We start from the raw sequence: 17,161 nt of genomic DNA, 5'->3' as shown, positions 1-17,161 counted from the left end.
CAACTATGGTTTGTAGCAGATATAATTCTTCAAGATTTATTGATGAGTTAATTAAAGTCTAGAGGGTTAAGGTTAACAGATTTGCCCAATGTCAAATGTAAATGGTAGAATTGGAATTAGATATGATTTTTCCTGACTCCATACTGCACTGTTACTTTTATTATTATTGTAATAGCAAGAATGTTCCCTATACTACCTTTATACACACACCCACACACCTACACACACACACACACACACACATATATATATGCCTCACGGTTTTTGCATTCTGACTTCTGCTCCTACATTTCTTATCAAATTTCTTTCTTGAAGGTGACAAAGGATATGTTTGTAACTAAATGCTAGAATTTCTTTCAGCATCTTATAGTCTTTAAAAATTCTGTAAATTATTACTTATGACCTCTTCCTCATTCTTAAAATTATCTGTATTCTTAGCATTCACGAACCATATTCTCCTAGTTTATTTCACTCTTTATGACTGACCTTTTCCTCTTCCTTTGCCTTCCTTTCTACGTACCTCCTCCCCCCACCTCCATTCTTCAAAGTTCTGTCATTTGCTTCTCTATTCTGTAATCTCTCACCTGGCCTCGTATTATGATATCCCAACTGAGCTATTTTAAGGACTGAACTACTGATAATTTCCTCTCTTTTCATTTTTTGAAAGGCCAAGACAGCCTCTCTGTAGAATATGGTCTATGTATTCAGCTAGAAATGAGAGACTGAAGATGAAAGAAACCTAGTTTAGGAAAACATTTTTTGGAGCTATGACTACTATTATTTAGATCTTAAAAAAAACAACAAAACAAAAAAAAAAACAAATTAAAAACTCACACAAGGTTGATGTGGACATGTTGAGTTTTAGAACAAATGGTCTAGAAAGAATTCTTGAGATGTCTTCAGTGCAAAAAGGTAGGTTTTTTTTTAATTTTTTTTTAATTTTTTTTTTTATTTATTAAAGAACAGGGACAGGTCTCTTTGGCAGAAAGAGATGCACTGGGGTTGAGACTGTGGCAATTATATACTTTCAAGTGGAGAGGGGGGTAAAGGATAGCAGAAGTCTATAAGGAATTTTGGAAACAAGGTTTCTAGGACCTTGAGGGGGCTAACCATTGTTAGGAAAAGGTCATTCTTTACTGTCTAATAAGACCTTAGTCTTGAGACTGTTCAGATGTTTATCAGTGGGCCACATGCTTGGGAGGTGATTGTCAACATTCTTGAGGGGGTAGGATAAAGGAAGTTTCAAAAGGAATTTTTATATGTTAAAGAAGACTTATAGGATCCTGGAGGTTGGGATAATATTAAGCTAACATAACCTTTTGCCCTTAGCAAAAAGTGTCAACACTGAGGCAGCTGAGCTCCCAAAGGAAGGTCACTCTGCCTATTTCAAGGACTTGTCAAAGGGTTGTAGGTAGTAAGGAAATTTAATTTTTTCTTTTACCTTTGTGTCCCACATCAATGGTGACATATACTCCAAATGCAAATCATTCAGTAAATGGATAATTTAGCAAAGAAAAACATGATTTTTTGAAACAGTATTAAGTAGCTTAGATAATTATTGAAATAAGGAACCTGACTTGGAATGTGGGCACAAGGGGATGCTAGGTATCCAGAAAAACAGCCTAGTTAATCAGAGAAGCAGGGCAGTAAGGGACCTGTCATCCACCACTGCTCTGGCAGTAGGGTATCATTGGTATATCATAATCATGTAATAGTGATCAAAGAACAAGGGAAATAAAAATCTTTAAAAATATAATCCTGGAGAGTGGCAAATGGAAATGAGGGGTAGTGTAAAAGAGCTATGAAATGATTTCATTCTCATATAAAAATTTTTATATTATTTCTATGCTGGATAAATCATAAAATAACAGCATAAGCAAAGTATCTAGGAAATTGAAGGAATTCTAGAAAAAGTGAAAAACATTTTTTAAAAGGTTATAACTGGAGATTGAAAATGGGCACGAGGAGGTTACAGCAAGGAAATGTTAATTTTTATTATACAACTTTTTAGATAAATGCAAGAATTTCCTAAATTAAAACAAGCAAATTCAAACAAAGAAACTGTAACCCATGTTAAGGAACAAAAATTCAACCAAGTAAATTTAAAGATCTTAATGGCTTTATTTATTTATTCAAGAATTAGACAGCATCCCATCTAACAAACAAAAGGGTGCTCAGAAGAGTTCTGCAAAATGGAAGACTTTTATAGTCAGAAATGTGGTAGGACAAGGAAGTTATTAGCAAAACAAAAGAAAGGATTGTTTCGGGCAAGGTTACCTTCCCTTAAAGGAAAGGGTAAGAGGTCTTATGCAGATTGCCTCACTGATGCTGATCAGGAAATTCCAGACTGATTGGTTTAAAATTCCACTGCTCTGAGATGCTCTAACTGCAGTTAGGTTAGCTAGTAAGTCTTGGTGAGACTTAACAAAAGCGACTCCATATAGGGCCTGTTGTTTCTTTTTAACACCTGCAACTGTCTCCATTGTTAACTTTTCTTTCTTTTTCTTTTTCTACTAAACACACCTACTTTCTCTAGTTGCTATTTGTACTTTTGCTTAGAACTGAAAATGGCACCTTATTGATCTCCTTATTCCCTGTTAATATGAGAGAAGGCAATTCCCAACAGTATTTCAGTTTTCTTGTCAATAAATTGTGTATACATCACTTACACACTGTCTTATGGCTTTCTAAAGATTTGTTTTACATACACAACCCACATGGTATGAAACTGCAGTCTCATAGGAGTCCGAGGGGCAACTTGTTGTATCTCATCCTCAAACAGAAATTCCACTCAAGGGAAAAACACCTTTTGCCATTGGATTGGAGTGATCATATGATTTGTGTATGTATCACAGCCTCTTGACTAAATTCTGGAAAACTCTTTAAAAGTCAGTAAATCATATACTCACATCTGTAAGAAAAGGTGTAGTTATATCTTTATGAAATCAATAAACTCACATACTTCCCTCTATGTTTATGTTAATAAATTATCATTTGAGAAGGCATTACATTCAGGTTCTGTCATTCAGACTCCCATCATCCCACATGAGTGCTAAAAATATGTTTTCCAGATGGGCAGAGTTGAGTTTAAGGTCAAATTAGATAGATAGTTGTTACCAAAACAGTTGACTTACAAAGTATACTTATATATTTAATCAGTAGTCAAAAAGACATTTGCCTAAAATATAAAATTGACTTTGATGAGGTTTTTGGGGTGATGGGGGTTTGTGGGTCCAAAACTGATGGCCAAGACATCTTGAAGACGTCTTTGGTACCAAAAAGTGATTTTATTAAAGTACAGGGACGGGACCCGTGGGCAGGAAGAGCTGCCCTGGACCCTATGGAGAGACTGGCTATATATTTGGGAGTTGGGGGAGGTAAAGTCAAGGAGAAGTTTCCAATGGGATTTTCATATGCTAAAGAACACTCACAGGATACTGGAGGCCCAGCTATGGTCAAGCTAAGGTTATTTTTCCCTCTAGCAAAGCATTAACATTTAGACAGTAGGGAGTTCCTGGAGAAACCTTTTACTCTGCCTGCCTCAAGTATTTGTCAATGGGCTGTAGTCATACGGAAATTTAATTTTATCTGCCATTTCCTTCTGCCTTTGTTTCCTATATCATCTTTGACATTTGTAAAATGAATTTCTTGAAGAAGATAGAACATTCATGACTTAGAAGTAGCAGTCCATTTGGACAAATCTACACAGTACAGATTATATTATAGGGATTGTAGTATCACAGATGAATAATCAGATGTATTTTCACTGTTTTCTGTATTTTCTCTTGCTGTTTCCTCTCTGTAGGAGACTCTTCTTCCTCTCTGGCAAGCTCTCACTCATTTCTTCAAAACACTTTGAATGTCATTTTATATGTGAAGCCTACCTCTGACAGAATGAGTTTTATGTCCTCTGGTTCTTTAGCCCTTTGATTCATATCACCTTCTGAATTTTCACATTTTAGTATAGGGTATATTGATGATAAGTACATAGAAATCGACATGTGTGTATATGTGTATCAACTTAACTATGATGTGGGAAACAAAGACAGAAGGAAATGGCAGATAAAATTAAATTTTCTTATAACCTGCAGCCCATTGACAAATACTTGAGTCAGGCAGAGCAAAACGTTTCTCCAGGAACTCCTTACTGTCTTAATGTTAATGCTTTGCTAGAGGGAAATACAACCTTAGCTTGACAATAGCTAGGCCTCCAATATCCTGTGAGTCTTCTTTAGCATATGTAAATCTCATTGGAAACTTCCCCTGGACTTTACCACTGCCAACTCTATAGTATATAACCAGTCTCTACTTGTGGTACCCGGGGAAGCTCTTCGTGCACACAGGTACTGTCCCCGTGCTTTAATAAAATCACCTTTTTTGCAGCAAAGATGTCTTCAAGAGTTCTTTCTTGGCCACTGGCTCTGGACCCCATGAACCCCACTATCACTCCCCAAAACCTCATCAACTAGACTATGCTGCCTGAAACACAGAAATTATGCCTTATTCATTTATATATTCCTAGTTCTTGGCACAAAAAAATTCACATATCAAGTTTAATAATTGTAAAATTGGGGCGCCTGGGTGGCTCAGTCGGTTAAGCGTCCGACTTCGGCTCAGGTCATGATCTCACGGTCTGTGAGTTTGAGCCCCGTGTCAGGCTCTGTGCTGACAGCTCAGAGCCTGGAGCCTGCCTCAGATTCTGTGTCTCCCTCTCTCTCTGACCCTCCCCCATTCATGCTCTGTCTCTGTCTCAAAAAAAAAATAAAAAATTAAAAAAAAATAATTGTCAAATTTAATTAAATTAAAAGTAATTTGATTATGCTGATATTTAGGTCCCATCATATCATCAGGAAATCATTTAGAGATATTATGTAGTTAATGTTAAATATATGTTCATCTTAGTACATGTAATAAGTAAAGAGAATATTTTGAAATGACAGGGTGTCATGATTAAACAACAGATATTTTATCAGTTTGACAGATTTTTCTCTATAGTAAGCACACTACTTTGGTCTGATTTATCACCATTTCCACATTAATCATGAAAATATTTTTGTAGATCTTGATCTAGTTTAAAGCATGTGGATATCCATTATCTTATTTGATTGAGTTGGTTTGATACCCACAAGATTGTGTGACAGTTTGTACAAACATTATTTTCCCAGTATATAAATCTAAAATCAAATAACTTTCCCAAAGTTGCAGAACAGACTAGTGGGTGAAATCAGATCTGTTTATCTCCCACTCTGTGCTCTCTGTACTTTATCATTCTGCCTTTCTCTGATTTCTAATTTGGCAAAATAGCATTTGATCTTAATATAGTTTCTCAATAAGTTTTCCTCATTTTTTAAATACTTCCATGGGAATAGTCCTTGGGAAAATTTCAGCCTACAATAATATTCAATTCATTAGGCAATTTTAAATCACATTTAAGTCATAAACTCCTTTCAATATACTTACATTTCTCTATAACAATAAGAAACATTACATTTGTTTCCCTTGTGCTGTAGCAGTATTCTCACATAGAAGGACAAGACACCGAGGACTTTCTTTCCACAAAGGAGCTTTATTCGTGCTAGCATGGGCTCAGTGGGTCAAGCACCAAAAGGCTGATCCCTGAGCACAGCAAGGTATAACCTTTTATACAATTTCTACTTCTTTGTCTCTCATACATGGTACCATACAGAAATACAGTCTGATTTGGCAGTCTATGTTACAGAGTCATGAGAAATGTCACATACAGACACACAGTCTGATTAGACACAGTCCAAGTTCCTGAATCATGTCAGAGCTATGCATATGTGGATAGGAGTTGATTGGGCCAAGTTGCCTTCCTTTGTCCTGAGAAGGCCTCTATCACATTCCTTAGGAAGGGGCTCTACCTCTACCACAGTGCTAAGTGTGGTATTTGAAGCGTATTGCTAACTGATATATGTCTTTTTAATAACTTAAGAATTTTGAATACTTCCAAAACTCAGGCATTAATTTAACCAAAATGAGATTTGTTTCTAAAACCTCCCAAATGATTTTAACATGTAGTAGGGTTGTATATTTGGTAGAGAGGACAGAATACAGTAGAGAACCTTGGTTACACATTAAAATTACTTTAGGAACTTAAAAAAAGGTGTTAGAAATCCTCATGGACAGACTCTAACCCAGAACAATTGGATAAAAATCCTTTGGGTTTTGGGGCTGCCTGGGTGGCTCACTCAGTTAAGCATCCTACTCTTGATTTTGGCTTAGGTCATGATCTAACAGTTTGTGAGATCGAGCCCCACATGGGGCTCTGTGCTGACGGTGCAGATACTGCTTGGAATTCTCTCCCTCCCTCTCTCTCTGCCCCTCCCCCCTCAAAATAAATACATAAACATTTTTTAAAAAATCCTTGGGGTTTCACCTATGCATCTGTTTTTAATGTTTCCAGTGAATCCAATGTACTTCTAAGTTTGAGAAACAATGCAATAGAGATTGTCCTCTTTGCTTTAATTATTTAACACTATTTGAGAATTTCATAATAAATTATATCATTTGATATATAATAAACAGACATTTTAGCAAAATAGTTTTAAGTATGATATAGACAGATCCCTTTATACATGCTCTTTTCTTAAGAAAACTCCAATTATCTTTTTGCCCATTGAGCTGCACTCAGTAAACTTCCCATTGTCTGGATGTATGCTTCCTTCGAGAGCTAGCTCTTTCTATCTTCCCATCTCCATAGCACTCTGTGAGACATTGCTAATGCAGAAGTGCAGACTAATTAATTAGCTCATTTGTACCCACAACCCTGCAAGCTGCCACCCCATTTACCTTTGGGTGGCAGCTTGCAGGTTGCCTTTCCTACCAGTGCCTACCACTGCCTTTCCAGGTTGAGCAGTCATTCTATGTATAATGTGTCTTGAGAAATGCTGCAGCTAATGGTGTCCACATCTAGCACTCACCATGCTAAATTATGCTGCCATTCCACACTATCATTCTTCTGCATCTCGAGGAGACCCATTTATTAAAACAGATTCTTATGTGGCACATACCAATTATTTTTACAAACGACAAACTGGAAATAGGTTCCATAATTGCATGCTGGTCAACCAGTCAAGTCTATACACAAAATCACTCACTCTCTTATTACCTCTTTTACCTTTGTGTATAATTCTGTTTGTTGACTAGAGGTCTTTTCTTATGCTTGATTTTCTTTTTAATTCATCAATAGCTGCACTCTTTCAGTTCAAATATCCTAAAACCGTAGAAATTGCTTAAGATGTCTCCATACCTCATGCTTGCTTGCCTAACTGAGACTTAATGGAGGAAAGTCATTACTGGGACAGTGAACATCAGGCCCAAATTATGTTGCTAATTAGCAGATTCAGATGCTGGTAAGAAAGTCAGTTTTCTCTTTACCACTGCAGTGACTGGGAGGGAATTAGAGCAGTTATTCCTAACAGAATCACTTTTTTCTTCTTTAATTCTCACTATCAGTCTGTCTTCATTGGTTCTCTATGTCCCTATTTTACGTATAGCCAATTAATTTTATCTGATACATATAGACTCTGAAAGTTAAAGCTCTGACTTTTAAATAAACTATATTGACATATAATTTCATTTCCAGTTTCCCTTCTGATACTGCCCTTTGGTCATCATATATGCTCTATACACCTTGTTTTTCTAATTGTGTTCATTCCTCCTACTTCATCCCCTTCCCACCTCCCAGCCCTGTTCTATCTGTTATGCTTTCTGAGACTTTTTTTTAAAAAGATCTCTTTTCTTTTTAATGTTTAGTTTTGAGAGAGAGAGAGAGAGAGAGAGAGAGAGAGAATTAGCAGGGGAGGGCAGAGAGAGAGTGAGACACAGAATCCAAAGCAGGCTCCAGGCTTTGAGCTGTCCGTACTGAGCCTGACATAGGGCTTGAACTCATGAACCATGAGATTGAGACCTGAGCTGAAGTTGGACGCTTAACCGACTGAGCCATCCAGGCACCCCCTAGACTTCTGAAAGAAAGCTATTGCCTCACTGTAAGTCAAGTAAAAACAGACATGGCTTTCTTGCTCAACGTAGAAAGCCTCCCAAGTACTTCCAATTACAGGGACAAAGGCTAATCATTGGATCTCTTTGGAGAGTTCTCTTTTTTCTTAACTGAAAAACAAAACACAAAACCACTCATTTAAGGCCTTCCCTTCTACTCCCTACTCTACATATTCCATTTGAAAATCTTATCGAGCGAATGCTGAGGACTGTTCTAAGACAGTTTTAGAACATAGGAGTCAGTCCCCTGCTTTACTTTACCAGGTTCTTAGAATGCTAATTCTTTTATGGATCCTAAAAGTGGCTATAGATGGAATGGAGCAACCTCTGATTAAGATTTGTGACTTCTTTATACCATCTTAGAATGAGAAGAAGATAAATTATGGTACAATGTATGAATCCTAAGGGTCAGTTCTGGAAGAGATAATACATATTTGGGAACCATCCCTTCCTCTGAAGTCAAATTTTATTATTTCTTGTTAACATTTTTCAGGGACTTTAAAATTCACATAAAGTATTTATTTCTAGACCTTCTTTGCAGTGTGAATTTCCATTATTCTGACATTTAAATGTTTTAATATTTTACATTAAAATTTATTTTTATTATAATTGGTCATCAGCCAAGCCAAAGTACTCTTAGTAATATCTATGTCTTTTCATGATTATTGTCTGCAATGTATTAAAAATATCCTATAATCTTTCAAGAACCAGTTTAACTAGAACATTATCTACTTTATAGTAGTTTGAATGGTGGCCATATCCTAACCCTCAGAATCTGTGAATGTCACCTTATTTGGAAAGAGGGTCTCTGCAGATATAGTTAAGAATATCAAGATGAGATTGCTCTGGATTATACAAGTGAGCCCCTAAATCCAATGATAAGTGTTCTTATGAGGCATACAGAGAAGAGACCTATGGGAAGGACAAAGACTTATAAAGATGGAGGCAGAGATTAGAGTTATGTAGCCACAGCCAAAGAACACTGGAAGCCACTAGTGACTAGAAAAGGTGAGGAAGGATTCTCCCTGAGGGCTCCAGCAGAAGCATGGTCCTGCTGAAACCTAGAATTCACACTTCTGGCCCCTAGTTCTGTGAGAGAATGCATTTCTGTGGTTTTAAGTATCAAGTTTATGGTAATTTGTTATGGCAGCCCTAAGAAACTATTATACACTTGCATGTCTTGATAATTCAATATAGCCAATTCAATAGTTGTATATTAATAAAGTCATATGGGAATGGGGAGGAGGCCTCTTGAATTAAGAACAGTTATCTTAGGGAACAGGATCAAATTCAGACTGAGAGATGCTTTCATCAGGAACAGATGGAGCAAATATGGAGACAAGAAAAAGAAGAATTGGGTATGTGCTGGCAATTTGACACTACTGAAAAGTAAAATGGGAGATGAGAAGTATCAGGAAGTGAGGACAGTAAGGTAGCCATGTGACAAATGTGGGACCTTAATGCTGTGTGGAAATGAATGCACTCTATGATGGAGGTTCCTGCTTCTGAGACAAGACATGTGGAAACTCTTGGGATAAAACTATAGGACACATGATAAGCATAGTTTGTCCTGGAATATCGTTGTTTGCTTAAGCATTTGGAGGAAATGAAATAATGTATTTGGTAAGTGTGTTGGAAGACATTTATCATTACAAAAAGATATATAATGATGTAGAAGATGTAGTTAACATAATTTGCAAAAGACAAAACATTAGACATCATAAGTGGCATGATTGTGATTTAATAGAACTAAGGAGACAAGATTGGAGTTAGGCTCCAAATCCACATAGAAAAAATTCACTCTCCTCTCCCATTAGCAGAAACTCTTTAGGAAAAAACATTAAGGGTCATGGGCAGATCAGAAGGCAATTGATGATACTGACAACATAAACAATTATAGATACTAATTTTTGATCACTTACTATGTGGTGGATCCTATTCTGAGTGCTTGGGTAATATTTCTAATTTATTTTTACCAAGAGCTGATGAAATAAGTATTATTATGATTGATGTAAAAGGTGAGGAAGTTGATGATTACAGAAGTAAAGGCTCTCTATGAAGGAACAAGGATTGGGTCCCCAAAATAAGACTGACTTCAAGGTTCTTTTCTTAATCGGTATATTATATTACAAAGATACTTGTGAACTTCATTTTATAACTTAATATTCTAGTTTCACATTGATTTAGAAGATGATGTGCCAAATGTCAGCAGATATGCCAGATAATTGAAATTTACTGCCAGTAAAATTTTGTTCTATTTTGTTTGTTTATTTATCATTAATTAATTAATTTGTTTTTATTGAGAAAGGGAGGGTGCAAGTGAGGGAGGGTGGAGAGAGAGAGGGAGAGGTAGAGAGAATCCCACGAGGGGCAAAGAGAGAGAGAGAGAGAGAGAGAGAGAGAAGTGGGGCTTACCAGAAGTGGGGCTTAAGCTCACCCATGTGGGGCTTGAGCTCATCTGAAGCAGGGCTCAAGCTCACCCAGTGGGGGACTTGAACTCATGAACCGTGAGATCGTGACGTAGTTGAAGTCAGATGCTTAATTGACTGAGACACCCAGGCACCCTAAATTTTGTTTTAAATAATACTTTATTTTTCTCTTGGATAAGGTGTAGTCATTCAACAAGTTAATATTTATTTTATAGATCTAGAGATTGAATGAACTTTGTACTTTGAAAAAATGTATAAGTGTTGAACTTTTGTGATGTTTATGTCTATGTGACAAAATCAGACCATAGCTTTGTGATGAAGGAAAAAGACATTTCCCTTGTTTTATTCTGGGAATGAACCAAATGTTCTTTTATTTTGGTTTTGGTTCATTCTTCTTTAGGTAGGTTTAGAGAAGAGATCTTCAAACTCAGATAAGAGAGAAACTTTTTTCCATACTTGAGCTTGTGATGTTCATTTCAGTGGGACTCCAGGAGGTGAAAAGTCCTGAAACATTTTCAGTAGGAGTGTATAGGATGGAGTAAGATGAGTTTTAGGGTTCTGGGAGCCAGTATATAAATGAGTAGGCCTTTAGATTGAATATAAGTCATCTATAGCAGGTGAATATGTGACACATGTAACAGTTACACCTGTTTACTGTTTTCTACTTCCCTTTCGTTATCCACACATCTTTAGTAAAGCCCTGTTAATTGTGAACAACTGCTACTCATGTGTGTCATGAGAATTAGAGAATGCCTGTACTTACCCTTGGAGGGAAATTATTTAGTGGGAGCAAATTCAAAAATTAGTTACTTTCTCATTTATTGTTAAAATGTTATCTTTACCCTGGGAGAGGTTTCATTTATTTAAGTACTGCCATATAGCAAATCATTGACAGTTATTGTCACCACAGAAAATGTTGGCGTATTTGGAAATGTATAATTCATTACATATTCAGTAATACTTTAAAAAACTTTGTCACAAGATCATCAGCCACTGTGTTGTACAAACATTGTTCACCAGTAGAGCCTTTCTTTTCTTCCAAAATGTTATGATGAGCATATTATGTTTTTAGGTCTTATATTATAAAATTAACCATGCATTGAACTCATATACCACTTTGGAATGTATGAGTCTTGATACTACTCTTTCTTCCAAGTACCTCCCTATTTATTTTTTCCTTCTTTTTATAGAAAAGCTTCTTGAAAGAATTGTATACATTCGTTGTTTCTAAGCTTTCTTCCTTTGAAATTTCTTTTCATTTATTTTTAAGTTTATTTATTTTAAGAGACAGAGAGAGTGGACAAGGGGCAGAGAGAGGGAGAGAGAGAATCCCAGGCAGGCTCCATGCTGTTAGTACAGAGCCTGATGCAGGGTTCGAACTTATGAACCATGAGATCATGAACTGAGCCAAAACCAAGAGTTGGATGTTTGACTGACTGAGCCACACAGGTGCCCCTTCCTTTGAATTTTCTTAAGTCCATATAGGTTTTTGATCCCATCAAACCACTGACACTGCTTTTTTCAAGATAACCAATAACCTTGAAATGGTTAAACCCTATGGTAATTTCTTAGTACCCATTTTACTTGACCTATCCACAGCATTATACACAGTTGGTTAAACTTTCCTCCTTGAAATATGTTTTTCATTTTGTTTCTAGGAGACCACACATTCCACACCTTCTCAGTTTCTTTTACTGGTACTTTTTTATATCTCAAACCTCTAAATATTTGAATGGCCTGGTGCTATGGCCACATACCTCTCCTTTCTTCTGTTTACATTCCCTGTCTTGGTGAGCCTCTCCAGGGTCATGGATTTTTTTTTTAAGTTTATTTATTTACTTTGAGAGAGGGAGAGAGAGAGAGAGAGAGAGACCAAGTGAGCAAGCACAAGCAGGAAAGGAGCAGAGAGAAGGAGAGACAGAATCCAGGTCCCATTCAGGCACCCCCAGGATCATAGATTTAAATACCACTTAAGTTTATGACTGTTCTGTGTATAACTTCAGCTCAGAACTTTCTCATGAAATCAAAATATATGTTTATGTATTTATACATAAATAAATATATGTATAAATAATATATATTATATAATAATATATCATAAGTCATCAAATTAAATAACATATGATATAAATTAAATAATAGATAATATAAATATATAGTATAATATATTGTATATGTACAATTATAATATGTATATAAGTACAACTATATTTGTGTATATACACAGATGTCTACTTGATATCTCCAGTTCGATACAAAATATAAATCTCTATTTATCTCTAGTCTCACCTGTTCACAATGAATTCCTGCTCCCTTTCATATTCCATAGGAAGCAATGATGCAAGGCATATATAATAGAAGACAGCAATCTAGGGGTCAGTTTAAGACTTCTGCCTACCAAGATGCCAAAAGATAACCAAAAGATGGTCTAACAGTTGCCTCCTCACGGTAATGGAACTGTATTCTTCCCTTAAGAAATCTCAGGAACTATATGTGACCTGTGACAGAGTAAAGATGCTAGCATCAGTCCTTGTGAGTTACAGGTGAAACTTAATTTTTCTTATTATTTAAATAAAAACAATAAAACAGAAGCTCTAATATTTTGTTCTCCTATACAATGGACTATGACATCTATACCCTGGCATATACTCACTTCATTTTTGAGTCCACTCAGATAAAATGTGTACATAAAAATTCAAAATTGTGTTGCTGGATGTGGATCCCAGCTTTTCACTGCCTATACACATAAGTATGGTAGATGGGTCCAGGTGTGTTGTACCTGAACAGTGCCTGAGATATAGTAAGTACTCAATAGAAAGTTATTGGATCGATAAATAATTGAGGAGGTTGTTGAATAAGCTTACCCTAAGAGAAAAAAGTCGTGGCTATAAACTTAGGACCAAAGCAAGGCTTGCTTGTTAAAAGAATTTAACATTGGAGGACTTGCACAGGAGCACATCACCCATAGTTTTATTAGATCTGCCTCCTTCCCACTTCCTCTTATCCACTACTGGTTCAGAGAAAATAGGTATCATTTGAATGAACAAGAAGAATCAGTGTTATTAAAATCTCTGTAAGACACAAAGAATGGGGGACAGCATCATTTTGTGGTCAATGCAATTTTCTTTATCACCCACTAAGTGGTGAAATGATTTTCAAAAGGAGAATTAAACAATGGAAATAGCTGAGTCACAAAGGATCACACAAGAAAAGGAATAGTGTTTAGAGAGAAGTCAAGGATCAGAGCAGCCAAATTAGAGAAAATGGAGGTATTGCAAGTTATAGAACCAACTTCTGAAGCTGGAGAAAAGGCTGATCAAGGGAATTCCATATCTAATGACTTTTAAGAAACACTGGGAGAAAACTGGGACAGTCAGGTTGCTGGTCCTGTATTTATACGAAACTCAGCCTAAGAGAAAACATTGTTATTATGAATCTGTTGTGTTCCTCTTCCCACCTTCCTTATTGTTGAAGTCTAGGGATACATTAGCTAGAAAGATAAATAACTACAGAAGTGACCTTCTCTAGTCAACCTCTGAGCATGACTTAAAGCCTTCTCTACCTTTCAGACAATAATCCTTTTGTTTTATTAGAACAGACTCTGGGAGGGAGGAGATTTTTCATTGGGGTTTATGTCCTTCACAGGCCAGGGACTACATACTTATCCTATGTAGAGATAATTCATGATTTTGAGGATTGTTCTGTATATACATTCATTCACACATAACTTCATCTAACTTTCCCTTAACACATTCTTACTTAACATTATTTGCTTGAAGATAGGAGTGTTTTATTCTTACATTCAATATATTTTCTACTCAGGGCACCTGGGTGGCTCAGTCAGTTAAGCATCCGACTTCAGCTCAGGTCATGATCTCTTCTGAGAGTTTGAGCCCTGCGTTGGGCTTGTGCTGACAGCTCAGAGCCTGGAGCCTGCTTCAGTTTCTGCGTCTCCCATTCTCTCTGCCCCCTGCCCCTCCCCCACTCGCTCTCTGTCTCTCAAAAATGAAAAAACGTTAAAAAAATTTCTCAGTATGTTATCTACTCATTATTTGCTTCCAGTTGCACATAGTTACATACATAGATTATTATTGATTTTCTTTAAGTTATTAGACACATTAATGATTTTGGTCTTGCTATTTTTCCAGTCCTGTATGATTATATTGCTATTGCATAGTCCAAACTTTTCTTATGTCAATACTAAAGACACCTATTGTAGGTTCAATATCTTTCATATTAAATCATGGCATTTTTGTCATAAAGTCCATGACAATATCTCACAAAAAATAAATAAATAGATATATTAAGAGATGTACCATTGAAAGTTCAAATGGTATCAACAAAGTTCTAACAATGTAGCATAAGACTAACCGTAGACATGAACTTAGGGAACATTAAATGACAAACATCCACACAATGGAAGTTTGCTTTCTTGAGAATACAATTTTCAAAGAACAGTTTCAAACTCTTAACCTCTTGGGGGCAAATTTTAAATCTTAAAAGGAATTGTGATTAGTGCTTAGATATTCATTTACATGTTTCATTACTCTAAAGAAAAATGAAGTCCTGTTATTACACAAAAGAAAGGAAGAAAAATCTGAGTAATAGTGCAGATTGTTGTTCTGACTGACAATTCTCATGATCACTTCTGCATCCTTGAAACTGTGACACTTCTGATTATCATTTAATTAATTATCCTACCTGCTTTTCCACCTGTAGTTGTAAGTATATTTCCATGTTTCTAAAAGGCCATTTGTTTTCTGATAGAAAACTACCTGCTTGTAAGTCCTACACATGTAAGGAAGCTGGATAAAGTGAAGAGCAAGTTTATCTACCCAGAGGTATAATTACAAGAGGACAGAGCAAATCTGAAAATGTTTATTTCATATGGTGTACTTGACAGAATCACAATTCATCCAGCTTTGTATTATTTATTACTTCCTGATAGCACAGTAGAAACCTTGGCATTTATTACCACTCAGAATATGATTTATAGAAGGTGTTGATGAACTATATGTATGTAGGATGCCAAATTCTAAATTTCCAATTTGTTGGGTTACTCAATAAAGCACTTAATTGAAAAGGGCCCTGGCTGCCAGGGGAAAATGTGAGGGCACAAAGCAACATAATGGAACTGTCCACTGTCCTCTCACTGTAGTTCAAGGCCCTAGAAGCTTGGGGCAAATTGATTAACATTTCCTGTAAGGACAAAGATCAGAGTTTTCTAGGGACACTTTTAATTTAGAGATTACCTCTACCAAAATATGCCTTTGTCATATAATCTGAGTTCCAGGTCTCTGTGACACAGAATGTCAGGTAGTGGGGGTAGTGGTTTGATTGGTTCTGGAGTCAGGCTGCTTGTATTTGAATGCTGTCTAGCCCTCTATGATTTACAGAATATCACTTCATCTTTCTGTGCTGATTTCCTCAACTGTTAAATTGAGGAAATAATAAAACCCATTTTATAGAAATATTTGGAAGACTAACAAATAATACATGTAAAGTACTTTGATCAGTGCCTGGTACCGAGTATATATTCAATACATGTTAACTATTATTATTTCCAGCAAAACAAAAACAAAAACCTAGTCTCATTTGATTTGAATTGTTTGCATCTTTGAGCCCAACCAAATTAGAAGATTATATGTCTCAATTTTCTGTAATCCTAAAATCAACGCAACAAATGTCATTACATTAAGTCCTGATACTGGCCCAAGATCCTCCCTTTCTTTCCCTTTGCCTTCCAATTTTTAAGACTGCTGGCTCTATTAATGCCTACTCATTCTGTGAAAGCTGCCTGTCACTACCACTAGCATACTGACTCTCTGTTCCAGTTTTACTGCAAGACTTTAAAAGGTAGTATAGTGTAATGGGAAGAGAAAGCACTTTGAAATCAGAATGGCTGAAGTTTCAAATTCAGCTTTGGAAGTTAGCAACACTGTGGTCCTGTGGAATTGCTTAACTACTATTAGTGTCTGTGTCCACATCTATAAGATGCACTTCATTTGGATCAAGTGAGAAAACACACCTGGGACAGTAACTGATACATATTAGGTGCTCAGTAAACAATTTTCTTTCTAGCTTAAATTTCCCCATAAAACCAAACAAAGGCTTCAGTGAGTCTTCTTTGAAATCTTTACCAACTATGGCATCATTCCAAAATTTGAATAGCTCTTTATATTATCCTTAAAATTTTGCTATCTTTCCTTCCATAGCATAGACCTTGATTTACTAAGGAAATCAAGGACATTTCTTCCCTGCTTCCTTTCTACCATTTTTTTTTCTTTTAACTAGACTCCATGACTAACATGGGGCTTGAATTTAGGACCTCTAGATCAAGAGTTGTGTGCTCCACTGACTGAACCAGCTAGGTGCCCCACCCTTCTAGCCCTTTAACTGTGATGTCAAACTTTTCTTTAAGACTCCATGTGAAGACCACAAATAATTCTCTAATATTCTTCATGTGATTTTATCCACTGATGACATCAGAATCTAAGACTTGGCAGATGATTCCATAATCTAGACCATCAATCTAGAACCTCTATAGAGATTCTAACATCCAGAGTTTCTCCGCTGTTATACTTTTCTAGGCCATGTTAATCTCCTAAATACCTTATAGTAATAGTATACAAGATTTTGATTTTTATAATATTTTGTTTTATGTTATATTTTCTACAAAATCTTCCCAAGGATCTGTGTTCCTCTTTATTCCA

Source organism: Neofelis nebulosa, chromosome 5 (assembly GCF_028018385.1).
Source record: "Neofelis nebulosa isolate mNeoNeb1 chromosome 5, mNeoNeb1.pri, whole genome shotgun sequence".
NCBI lineage: Eukaryota > Metazoa > Chordata > Mammalia > Carnivora > Felidae > Neofelis > Neofelis nebulosa.
The sequence above is the reverse complement of the archived record's forward strand: the minus strand, read 5'-3'. Positions refer to the sequence as shown.